Source organism: Jaculus jaculus, chromosome 8 (assembly GCF_020740685.1).
Source record: "Jaculus jaculus isolate mJacJac1 chromosome 8, mJacJac1.mat.Y.cur, whole genome shotgun sequence".
Lineage (NCBI taxonomy): Eukaryota > Metazoa > Chordata > Mammalia > Rodentia > Dipodidae > Jaculus > Jaculus jaculus.
The window spans coordinates 112061569-112073695 of record NC_059109.1 but is presented as its reverse complement, the minus strand read 5'-3'; positions in this window follow the sequence as shown (position 1 = coordinate 112073695).

The window sequence follows — 12127 nt, the reverse complement described above, 5'->3', positions numbered from 1 at the left end:
GCCAGGGCTTCCAGCCTCTGCAAACGAACTCCAGACGCGTGCACCCCCTTGTGCATCTGGCTAACGTGGGACCTGGGGAACCAAGCCTCGAACTGGGGTCCTTAGGCTTCACAGGCAAGCGCTTAACTGCTAAGCTATCTCTCCAGCCCATAACACACATATTAAGGGCACTTGTGTGGGAAGAAGTTGCTATTGTCAGAGGTCACCTCATGTCTGGGCCTGAGTCACCCTGGAAAGAGAAGCTGCGACAGCACTCCCGCCCCTCACCCCTCTCCATGGACAGAAAGTCTCCTTGCAACGGATACTGCTTGTCTTTTGGGAACAAAGGCCCAGGCCACGAGGGTCGTGGGATGAATTTCTCATTGAAAATCTCCAGCGAGGCATTAAGGATTAGCTGTCCCAGGCGAGGACATCCTACCCCAACTGCTAATCCCCAGCCAGGACAGCTTCCTGGTCTAACTGACTCAGCCCTTCACAACCAGCTGGGTATCTATCTCCAAACGCCATTCAGTTTTCTGTTTGGAAAAGGACTAGGAAGTTATCCAGGCTCTTGAGACCAGAGCGGACAGATGATGAGGCTGGAAGCTCGCATAGGCTGGGTTGAGACTCAGGGATTCTTCTTCTTCTTTTTTAAAAATTTTTTATTAACAACTTCCATGATTATAAAAAATATCCCATGGTAATACCCTCTCTCCCCTCACTTTCCCCTTTGAAACTCCATTCTCCATCATATCTCCTCCCCATCTCAATCAGTCTCTCTTTTATTTTGATGACATGATCTTTTCCTCCTATTATGATGGTCTTGTGTAGGTAGTGTCAGGCACTGTGAGGTCATGGATATCCAGGCCATTTTGTGTCTAGGGGGAGCATGTTGTAAGGAGTCCTACCCTTCCTTTGGCTCTTACATTCTTTCCGCCACCTCTTCCACATTAGACGAGACTCAGGGCTTCTAATTGTACTTTATTGAGTTGCTTATCATTCATTTGTTTGAGAGAAAGAGAGAGGCAGATAGAGAGAATGGGTGCCCCAGGGCCACCAGCCACTGCAAACGAATTCCACATGCATGTGCCACCTTGTGCATGTGGCTTATGTAGGTCCTTAGGTTTTTCAGGCAAGCGCCTTAAGTGCTAAGCCATCTCTCCAGCCACTAATTGTATTTTGGAGGATCTACTCTATGGACTTTCCTTATCTCTGAAGATGGAGGCAGTCCCCAGACTGTTTCCACAAGAAAACCTACACAGAAATGTGCACCCCCATCTCCATCAAGTGTCGTGTCAGTGTGTGTGTGTTGTTGTTAAGAAGGAAATGGGTGAGGCTGGAGAGATGGCTTAGCCCTTAAGGCACTTGCCTGCAAAGCCTAGGGATCTGGGTTCAATTCCCCAGGATCCACACCCACGTAAAGCCAGATGCACAAGGTGGTGTATGAAGCTGGAGTTCGTTCGTAGTGGCTGGAGGCCCTGGTGCTCACTTACATGCTCTCTCTCTCTCTCTTTTTCTTCTTGCCTCTTTCTCTCTTTCAAATTAATTCATTAAATAACTATTCTTTTTTTAAAAAAGAAAAAAATGGAGGTGAGGGGATTTGTCAACATTTTGCTTTTAAAGTCAGTCAGTTATGAAGAATTCATAACGTTGACCCTAGTGGTTCACACCTGAACTTGAGCCACTCACCTACTGGGAGGGAAGAAAGGAGAGAAAGGAAAGAGAGAAGGGAAGAGAAAAAGAAAAAGGAGAATATGGAGAAAAGCAAGGAAAGAATGAGAGTGTGAGAGGGAAGAAGAAATGAATAGAGATAGAAAAGAAAAAGAGGCAGAGAGAGCTAGTAAAGAAGGAAGAAGGGCGGGAGAGAGAGAGCAAGAGGAAAGGGAGGAGGCCAGCTGTTCATACGAGTCCAGACCCTGAGGTCTGGATCCCACCATCGTTGAACCTGTGAGGTCCTCACAGGATCTGGGTCAGTCCAGTGACCCTGTACAACTGCCTGGCTGGCTGGCTGGGTGGGATGAGCTCAGTGAACCTCCAGCCATGGACAGGTTCACCGATTTGCTCCCTGCACTTAGCTGATTGGCCTCTGTCTGTCCCTTGTTCTGTGTCACTTTCAGGTCCTTCTTGGGGCAGGGGACCTGTCATTCATCCATCTATTCCTTCCTCTAGTCTCCTTTTTATTTTATTATAGTTTATTTATTGATTTTATATTGTTTGTTTTTTTGAGGTAAGGTCTGAATCAGGCCGACCTGGAATTCACTATGTGGTCTCAGGGCAGCCTTGAAATCATGGCGATCCTCCTACCTCTGCCTGAACCTCACCTCCTCTACACCGGTGCTCATCCTGAGCCAGTACCTCACCTCCTCTACACCACTGCTCATCCTGAGCCAGTACCTCACCTCCTCTACACCACTGCTCCTCCTGAGCCAGTACCTCACCTCCTCTACACCACTGCTCATCCTGAGTCAGTACCTCACCTCCTCTACACCACTGCTCATCCTGAGCCAGTGCCTCACCTCCTCTACACCACTGCTCATCCTGAGCCAGTACCTCACCTCCTCTACACCACTGCTCCTCCTGAGCCAGTACCTCACCTCCTCTACACCACTGCTCCTCCTGAGTCAGTACCTCACCTCCTCTACACCACTGCTCATCCTGAGCCAGTGCCTCACCTCCTCTACACCACTGCTCCTCCTGAGTCATTACCTCACCTCCTCTACACCACTGCTCATCCTGAGCCAGTGCCTCACCTCCTCTACACCACTGCTCATCCTGAGCCAGCACCTCACCTCCTCTACACCACTGCTCATCCGGAGCCAGTGCCTCACCTCCTCTACACCACTGCTCATCCTGAGCCAGTGCCTCACCTCCTCTACACCACTGCTCATCCTGAGTCATTACCTCACCTCCTCTACACCACTGCTCATCCTGAGTCAGTACCTCACCTCCTCTACACCACTGCTCATCCTGAGTCATTACCTCACCTCCTCTACACCACTGCTCATCCTGAGCCAGTACCTCACCTCCTCTACACCACTGCTCATCCTGAGCCAGTGCCTCACCTCCTCTACACCACTGCTCATCCTGAGTCAGTACCTCACCTCCTCTACACCACTGCTCATCCTGAGTCATTACCTCACCTCCTCTACACCACTGCTCATCCTGAGCCAGTACCTCACCTCCTCTACACCACTGCTCATCCTGAGTCAGTACCTCACCTCCTCTACACCACTGCTCATCCTGAGCCAGTACCTCACCTCCTCTACACCACTGCTCATCCTGAGCCAGTGCCTCACCTCCTCTACACCACTGCTCATCCTGAGACAGCGCCTCACCTCCTCTACACCACTGCTCATCCTGAGCCAGTGCCTCACCTCCTCTACACCACTGCTCATCCTGAGCCAGTGCCTCACCTCCTCTACACCACTGCTCATCCTGAGCCAGCACCTCACCTCCTCTACACCACTGCTCATCCTGAGCCAGCACCTCACCTCCTCTACACCACTGCTCATCCTGAGTCATTACCTCACCTCCTCTACACCACTGCTCATCCTGAGCCAGTACCTCACCTCCTCTACACCACTGCTCATCCTGAGCCAGTACCTCACCTCCTCTACACCACTGCTCATCCTGAGTCAGTACCTCACCTCCTCTACACCACTGCTCATCCTGAGCCAGTGCCTCACCTCCTCTACACCACTGCTCATCCTGAGTCAGTACCTCACCTCCTCTACACCACTGCTCATCCTGAGCCAGTACCTCACCTCCTCTACACCACTGCTCATCCTGAGCCAGTATCTCACCTCCTCTACACCACTGCTCATCCTGAGCCAGTATCTCACCTCCTCTACACCACTGCTCATCCTGAGCCAGTACCTCACCTCCTCTACACCACTGCTCATCCTGAGCCAGTATCTCACCTCCTCTACACCACTGCTCATCCTGAGCCAGTATCTCACCTCCTCTACACCACTGCTCATCCTGAGCCAGTACCTCACCTCCTCTACACCACTGCTCATCCTGTGCCAGTATCTCACCTCTTCTACACCACTGCTCCTCCTGAGCCAGTACCTCACCTCCTCTACACCACTGTTCATCCTGAGCCAGTGCCTCACCTCCTCTACACCACTGCTCATCCTGAGTCAGTGCCTCACCTCCTCTACACCACTGCTCATCCTGAGCCAGTATCTCACCTCCTCTACACCACTGCTCATCCTGAGCCAGTACCTCACCTCCTCTACACCACTGCTCATCCTGAGCCAGTACCTCACCTCCTCTACACCACTGCTCATCCTGAGCCAGTACCTCACCTCCTCTACACCACTGCTCATCCTGAGTCAGTACCTCACCTCCTCTACACCACTGCTCATCCTGAGTCAGTACCTCACCTCCTCTACACCACTGCTCATCCTGAGTCAGTACCTCACCTCCTCTACACCACTGCTCATCCTGAGCCAGTACCTCACCTCCTCTACACCGGTGCTCATCCTGAGCCAGTACCTCACCTCCTCTTCACCACTGCTCATCCTGAGTCAGTACCTCACCTCCTCTACACCACTGCTCATCCTGAGCCAGCACCTCACCTCCTCTACACCACTGCTCATCCTGAGTCAGTACATCACCTCCTCTACACCACTGCTCATCCTGAGTCAGTACCTCACCTCCTCTACACCACTGCTCATCCTGAGCCAGCACCTCACCTCCTCTACACCACTGCTCATCCTGAGTCAGTACCTCACCTCCTCTACACCACTACTCATCCTGAGTCAGTACCTCACCTCCTCTACACCACTGCTCATCCTGAGCCAGTACCTCACCTCCTCTACACCGGTGCTCATCCTGAGCCAGTACCTCACCTCCTCTTCACCACTGCTCATCCTGAGTCAGTACCTCACCTCCTCTACACCACTGCTCATCCTGAGCCAGCACCTCACCTCCTCTACACCACTGCTCATCCTGAGTCAGTACATCACCTCCTCTACACCACTGCTCATCCTGAGCCAGTACCTCACCTCCTCTACACCACTGCTCATCCTGAGCCAGTGCCTCACCTCCTCTACACCACTGCTCATCCTGAGCCAGTGCCTCACCTCCTCTACACCACTGCTCATCCTGAGTCAGTACCTCACCTCCTCTACACCACTGCTCATCCTGAGCCAGTACCTCACCTCCTCTACACCACTGCTCATCCTGAGCCAGTACCTCACCTCCTCTACACCGGTGCTCATCCTGAGCCAGTACCTCACCTCCTCTACACCACTGCTCATCCTGAGTCAGTACCTCACCTCCTCTACACCACTGCTCATCCTGAGCCAGTATCTCACCTCCTCTACACCACTGCTCATCCTGAGCCAGTACCTCACCTCTTCTACACCACTGCTCATCCTGAGTCATTACCTCACCTCCTCTACACCAGTGCTCATCCTGAGTCAGTACCTCACCTCCTCTACACCACTGTTCATCCTGAGCCAGTACCTCACCTCTTCTACACCACTGCTCCTCCTGAGTCAGTACCTCACCTCCTCTACACCGGTGCTCATCCTGAGCCAGTGCCTCACCTCCTCTACACCACTGCTCATCCTGAGCCAGTGCCTCACCTCCTCTACACCACTGATCATCCTTACATGAAGACCTGGGAACGCTCTAAATCAAAGGAGCAATGGAAACACTTAAACGTGACATGGTGCCACCCAATGAAAGGGGAAGCAAAGGCAGGGGAGAAATGTCACTATCACTCTCCTCACTCATGGGTTCCTTGCAGGATTCACGTCTGGGACATCTCAGCTCCCAAACTTCTATCTCCTTTGGACCACTCCTCTCAGCCTCTCTCAGTACCAGGTACACTTAGAACCAGAGCCAGGAAGTCACACGTGCAAATCCCCCGTCCTGCCCACAGACATGTGCCCAGCTCTGCTTGTCATCCATCTTCCCCTCCCCCGCGGTGGTGCACACAGAAGGGCAGACTACAACATCTTTGTCAGTTGCACTGGCCAGGGTTATCTGTGATGTGGGTGATACAAGCCAGTGACCTAAGTGTGAAGGGGACTCCTACAGGGCTTGTAGTTTTCAGGCCTGGCTGACTCCAGATACTGAAAGAATTCTTAATGATCTTTTCTTTTTCCCCTCTCCACGACTGGCCTCTGCTTTCGTCAGCATTGGCTTCTGGCTTCACACTGACTCTGTGTGAAGGGATGGCAGAGATGGATGCCATACTCACTTCAGCAGGAAGAGGCCATTTCTTTCCTAAGTGTCTCTTCAGTGGTTCTAGCACTGACTCCCGCCACCCTGGCTGAGGTCAGCTTGCTGAACTCTTCAGCCAATCACAGTGGACAGGGCAAGGGAAAACAGTAGTTGGCCATTATGAAAACCCACCTGAAGGAAAGGTGAGGTGGAAGGGCAGAGGCCTAGGGTGGCGACCATGACCAGAATGCGGTTATATCTGCCTTGATCTCTGTTTTTTTTCTGCACGTTGACTGCTGCAGAACTGCCAGGAGGGGGCGCAGGGGGGCTGCTCTGCCGGGGATGACCACTATAAGTCACAGAAACAGAAAGGGTGGCCCTATCTAAAAGAAAGAAGCATGCTGCTCACAGGAGCACAGGCCCTGCCCCATCTCAGCTCCTCTGACCTGAATCTGCACTGGTGGTTCATGCAGTTTGGTCAAGGCTGACTAACTGGTGCCCCAGGGAGCTTGTCTGAGCTGGGAGAGAGAAGGAAGGAGGGAACCGGAGGGCATGTGACTCCAGGGTGGCCTTTATTCTTTCTGAGAAGGGAGACTCTTGAGCCTGTCTCGACTACATTCTTAGTAGAAAGGAGGGAACTCCTGTTGTTTAACTTTCTGCTTACAGCGTGACCCTCCACTAATGCTGTGCAGAGCAACTTGTCAGATCCGCATAAACAGATCTCTGTCGAGTGTGACCGGCCTGGAAGGGTGCGCATCGTTGAGGAAGCGTTTCCCAAGAGCCTCGCCTAGTGGATCCTTGGGTACCAGAGGGAGGCCTTGTCCTTCATCTGAGCCTTCATGCCTGGGCCTCTGAGGCTGTGAGGATGACACAGTGGCTGCTGACTCCACTTGCTTCTTCTCCCTGCTCTTTGCACAGTTGTCTGGCCCAGGCAGCAGGGTCCTTCAGGTCCTTTACACAGAGGGTCCTGATAAAAGTGTTGAGAAAACAGATGTTACCTGTGCAATCAGGTATGGGCCTGATGTCAGAAGGACCTGAGCTTTGGGAGGCTTTGAGCTGATGGGGAGACTCCATGGCTTGAGATCATTCATTTGTGGCAGGACGTGGCCTCAGTGACCACCGGGATATGGGCTCTGGGCTGTGTCACAACACATAGAGTCAGAGGCAGCAGGTGGCGAGGGAGCTCCGATCCTGTGAGGTAGCAGTGGAGAAAATGAGGACATAGCAGAGCACCCAAAGGCCTAAACACCTTCCCTTCCAGCCCCTGCCCTCTACGGAACACGTGCGTTGAGCTCGGTTCTGCCTCCTGCAGGCTGTGTGGAAGTAAGTGAGGCAATTAACCACTGGGAGCCTCGGTTTCCGTATGTGCAAAGCAGGAATAGTGACAAATACTTGCGGGGAACAGCTGTAAGGGCTGCACTCAGTGACCCGTGACTGAAGAAGTCCTGGACAATGCTGGAGTCGTCATGGTCCCTCATACTACACCACAGGGCCACAGTAATCACCAGAGCAATGCACCAGCACAAAGCACACCAGTGGAAGAGATCAGGGCCCAGAAATAAACCCAGTCAGTTACATCCACCTGATTTTTGACAAAAGCACCACTAAAAACATTTGAGAGAAGACAGCCTCTTCAACAAATAGTTCTGGGAAGACTGGACATGTAGAATGGAACTGGATCACAATCTCCCACTGTGCGCAAAATTCAACTCAAAGTGGACCAAGGACTTTCATGTAAGAACTTAAACTCTGAAACTGACACATGAAAACACAGGGAAGGGCTAGAGAGATGGCTTGGTGGTTAAGGCACTTGTCTATAAAGCCAAAGGACCCAGGTTCAATCCCCCAGGACCCACATAAGCCAGATGCACAAGGTGACTCATGCATCTGGAGTTCGTTTGCAGTGAGTGACTGAAGGTCGTGGTTATACCCATTCTCTCTATTTGCCACTTTCTCTCAAATAAATTTTTAAAAATACATTTTCTTAAAAAAGGAAAACATAGGGAAAAGACTTCATGATATAGGCACAGTCAAAGGCTTTCTGAGTAAGAATCGAACTGACCAATGGGGTTGCATGAAATTAGGGAAGTCTGCACAACAAAGGAAATACTTCACTGGAGTGAGGAGACAATGCAGAGTAGGAAAAAACCAAGCATACATAAAATAAAGGATTAACATCCAGAATATATATATTTTAAAAACTGCAAGCACCAAGAAAACAAATTACTCCATTAATAATTGAGCAGATAAAATGAACTGAAAGTTCTCAAAAGAAGAAATACAAATTGCTAATAACTGTTTGAAAAAATGTGCAATATCCTTTGCTCTCAGAAAAATGAAAATAAGCCAGGCGTGGTGGCACATGCCTTTAATCCCAGCACTCCAGAGGCAGAGGTAGGAGGATCACAGTGACTTTCAGGCCATCCTGAGACTACACAGTGAATTCCAGGTCAGCCTGGGCCAGAGTGAGACCCTACTTTGAAAAGCAAACAAAACAAAACAAGGAAAAATGCAACTTGGCCGTCATTAAGAAAATAAAAGACAGGGCTGGAAAGATGGCTTAGCGGTTAAGCGCTTGCCTGGCAAGCTTAAGGACCCCGGTTCGAGGCTCGATTCCCCAGGTCCCACGTTAACCAGATGCACAACGGGCGCATGCGTCTGGAGGTCCTTTGCAGTGGCTAGAGGCCCTGGAGTGCCCATTCTCTATCTATCTTTCGGCCTCTTTCTCTCTTTGTCTGTCGCTCTCAAATAAATAAAAAACAAAAAAATTAAAAAAAAAAAAAGAAAATAAACAACACTAAATGTGGAGGGTGTGAGGAAAGAGAAATGGTAAATCCCGTGCAGCCACTGTGGAAGGTAGAAAGAAGGTTCTTCAAAAACTAAACACCAAACATGTGATCCTGGGTGTAGACCTGAGGCCTTTGAAGTTGACGTGCCACAGAGATCCTTGCGCATGAATGTTTATTGCTGCACTATTTACAGTAGGGAAGGGAACCAGTCTAGATGTCTATCGACACGTGCATGGTTAAAGAAAACGTGAATGAAGTTTCATTCAGGCATAGAAAAGAATGAGTCATCGATCTGTTGATGGACATCTAGCAGGTTCCATAACTCCGCTCTTGGGCACAGCGCAGCAGCCGACAGGGAGGCCCAGGCGTTTATCGGTTATGCTGACTTGGGTTCTCTGGGTGCATACTCAGGAGTTATTTAGCCGGGTCATATCATACTCCTAGTTTTAGGTTTTTCTTTTGTCTTTTTTCCCCCCATTTTATTTTATTTGCAAGCAGAGAGAGAAAGAGAGAAGAGAGACAGGAAGAGAATGGGCATGCCAGGGCTTCTAGCCACTACAAACAAACTCCAGTCACATGCACCATTTTGTGCATCTGGCTTTACGTGGGTACTGGGGAATCAAACCCTGGTCATTAGGGTTTGCAGGCAAGCCCCTTAACTGCTGAGCCATCTCTCCAGCTTTCTAGTTTTAATTTCTTGAGAAACTTCCACACTGACTTCCATGATGGCCCTACCAGTGTACGTTCTCATCAACAGTGAATCAGGGCTCCTCTGTGCCCACATCCTTACCAGCATGTATTGCCACTTGATTCCTGGAAGCCAGCCATTATGACTGGGGTGACATGGAATCTCAGTGTACTCTTGCCTTGCATCTCCCAGGTGGCTAAGGATGTTGAGCTTCTTCTTACAAGTATAGATTGGCCATTTTTATTTCTTCTTCTTTTTTTTTTTAACAGAGTGAGTGAGCAAGAGAAAGAGAGAGAATTGGCATGCCAGACCCTCAGCCACTGTAATCGAACTCCAGATGCTTGCGACACCTGGTGCACATGGGTGACCTTTGCGTATCTGGCTAACATGGGATCTGGATAGAGATCGAACATGGGTCCTTAGGCTTCACAGGCAAACGCCTTACCCGCTAAGCCATCTCTCCAGCCCTTATGTCTTCTTTTCAGAACCATCTGTTTAATTAATTTGCCAATTTATTGATTGAATGACTTGGGGAGGGGGTTGGTGTTTAATTTTGGGGGTTCTTTATAGATTCTAAATATGAATTCCCTGCTGGACGTATATCTGGCAAAGATTTTCCCCATGCTGTAGGCTGTCTCTTCACTCTGTTGACTTTTATCCTTCCCCTTTCGGAGTTTTAAATTTTTACACAGTCCCATAATATTATCCGTAATAGTATTATTATGGCATCAGAGATTTTATATTTATATGCATATATGCAACATGGAAGTAGAAAGGGACTTTTTGGGAAGGAGACTAGAGATATGGAAGCATGTAAAAGGCAGCAGGGGGTCAGTATGGTCAAGTCTTGAATAAAAATGTCATTACAAAGTCCATCATTTTGTATAACCAACATATGCTAATAAAATTTCTTTTTAGGGCTGAAGAGATGGCTTAGTGGTTAAGGCATATGCCTGCAAAGCCTAAAGGTCCAGGTTCAATTCAGCAGTTCCCACGTAAACCAGATGCACAGGGTGGCGCATGCATCTGGGGTTCATTTGCAGTGGCTGGAGGCCCTGGCGTGCTCAATTCTCACTTTCTCTTTGTCTCTCTGTCTTCCTGTCTTTGTCTCAAATAAATAAAATAGATAAATAGTTTTTAAAAATTGCTTTTTATATGATCCACGGTTGGCTAGAGGAAAACCCAATGAATTATCGTTATTATTAGTTCTACTTTTCAGTGGGGACACTGAGGCACAGTGAAATTAAATGTACTACTCTGCCGTTTTGGAAACACAAATTGCGACTTGCCCTTTGGTTGTAGGCTAGAGTGAGAAACATGGGTTATAGGTCATGGCTTCCCCTGGTGGCCAACATGGGAACTGCGCCTGCCCTGACCCAACCAAGTCTCTCTGCCTGGCCTCCCTCAGGCCAGGAGCAACAGAGCAGAGGAAGCTCACGCAGTTCCCAGCCTGGGCTTGTTCAGGGTTTGTCTGTGAGGGGCAGCTCCTGAGGATCCTGCCCACTTCCTACTTTTTCTCCAGCCCTTCCTTCTGCCTGGTAAGGGTTGCACAATCCGACCATGCAGGTTTTGTGCTTAGATTTTTGCCCTGCGTTTTTGTCATGGTTATCTTATTGGACAGATGCTCCCATTTTATGGAAGAAGATACAAAGTCTCAGAGTCAGTGGGGGCATGGGATTTGAACTCAGATCTGCCCAAGACTCCAAAGCCTGTGTGCCTTTCCCTGTTACGCAGGAGCCACCCCCTTCAGAGAACACACAACTGCACCATGACCCTTCTCTGCAAAGAACGTGCTCAGGGCTTGGACGATGTGGAACCAGGGCCTGGAGCGCCTGCTCACCTGTGGCCAAGGTCTGGGGACTTCTTATTCTTTAAAGCCAGGACTCTGACCTTCTAGAATTCTAATTATTCTTCCATCTGTCCCCAGACAGATCCTGAAGTGAACCTCACATAGCTTTGGAGCCTGGTTTTAATTTAAGAGAAAAAGGCCCAGGTGCAGCAATGTGGGATAGCCACGGTTCGGGGCCAGGACTCCAGAGACCGAGTCCTCTAAGCATCCTGTTTTCTTTAGTTCCAAAAGACCCAGAGCCAGGCCTGACTCCTGGTTTGCACATCTTACCAAAAAGCCAAGTACCTCCCTTGCTCATTGGCTTCAGACAAAATCCCACCCACTGTCTGAAGTGGAGGGCTGTTCGCTGTTCTTGCCCTGTTTGAGCTCATGCCTTTGGCTGCCTCCAGCCACCCTGTTCCAGAATGCCTGCCCGTGGGAAGGTTTCCTTTGATAAGCTTCAGTGTGTGCAAAGCCAAGCCCCATGGAAGGGACTGGTGGGGGCGGAGGGTGGCTATGGAAGATCACTGGAGGGCAGACCAAGGTCCAAACCACCTAAGCCGAGTGAGCTCCACCATGGCACTCAGTGTTTGAGCATCTGTCTCCTGTCCTGCCTGGTCTCTCTCGTCCTCGTTCTCCAGATGGGGGCTGGACACTGACAAC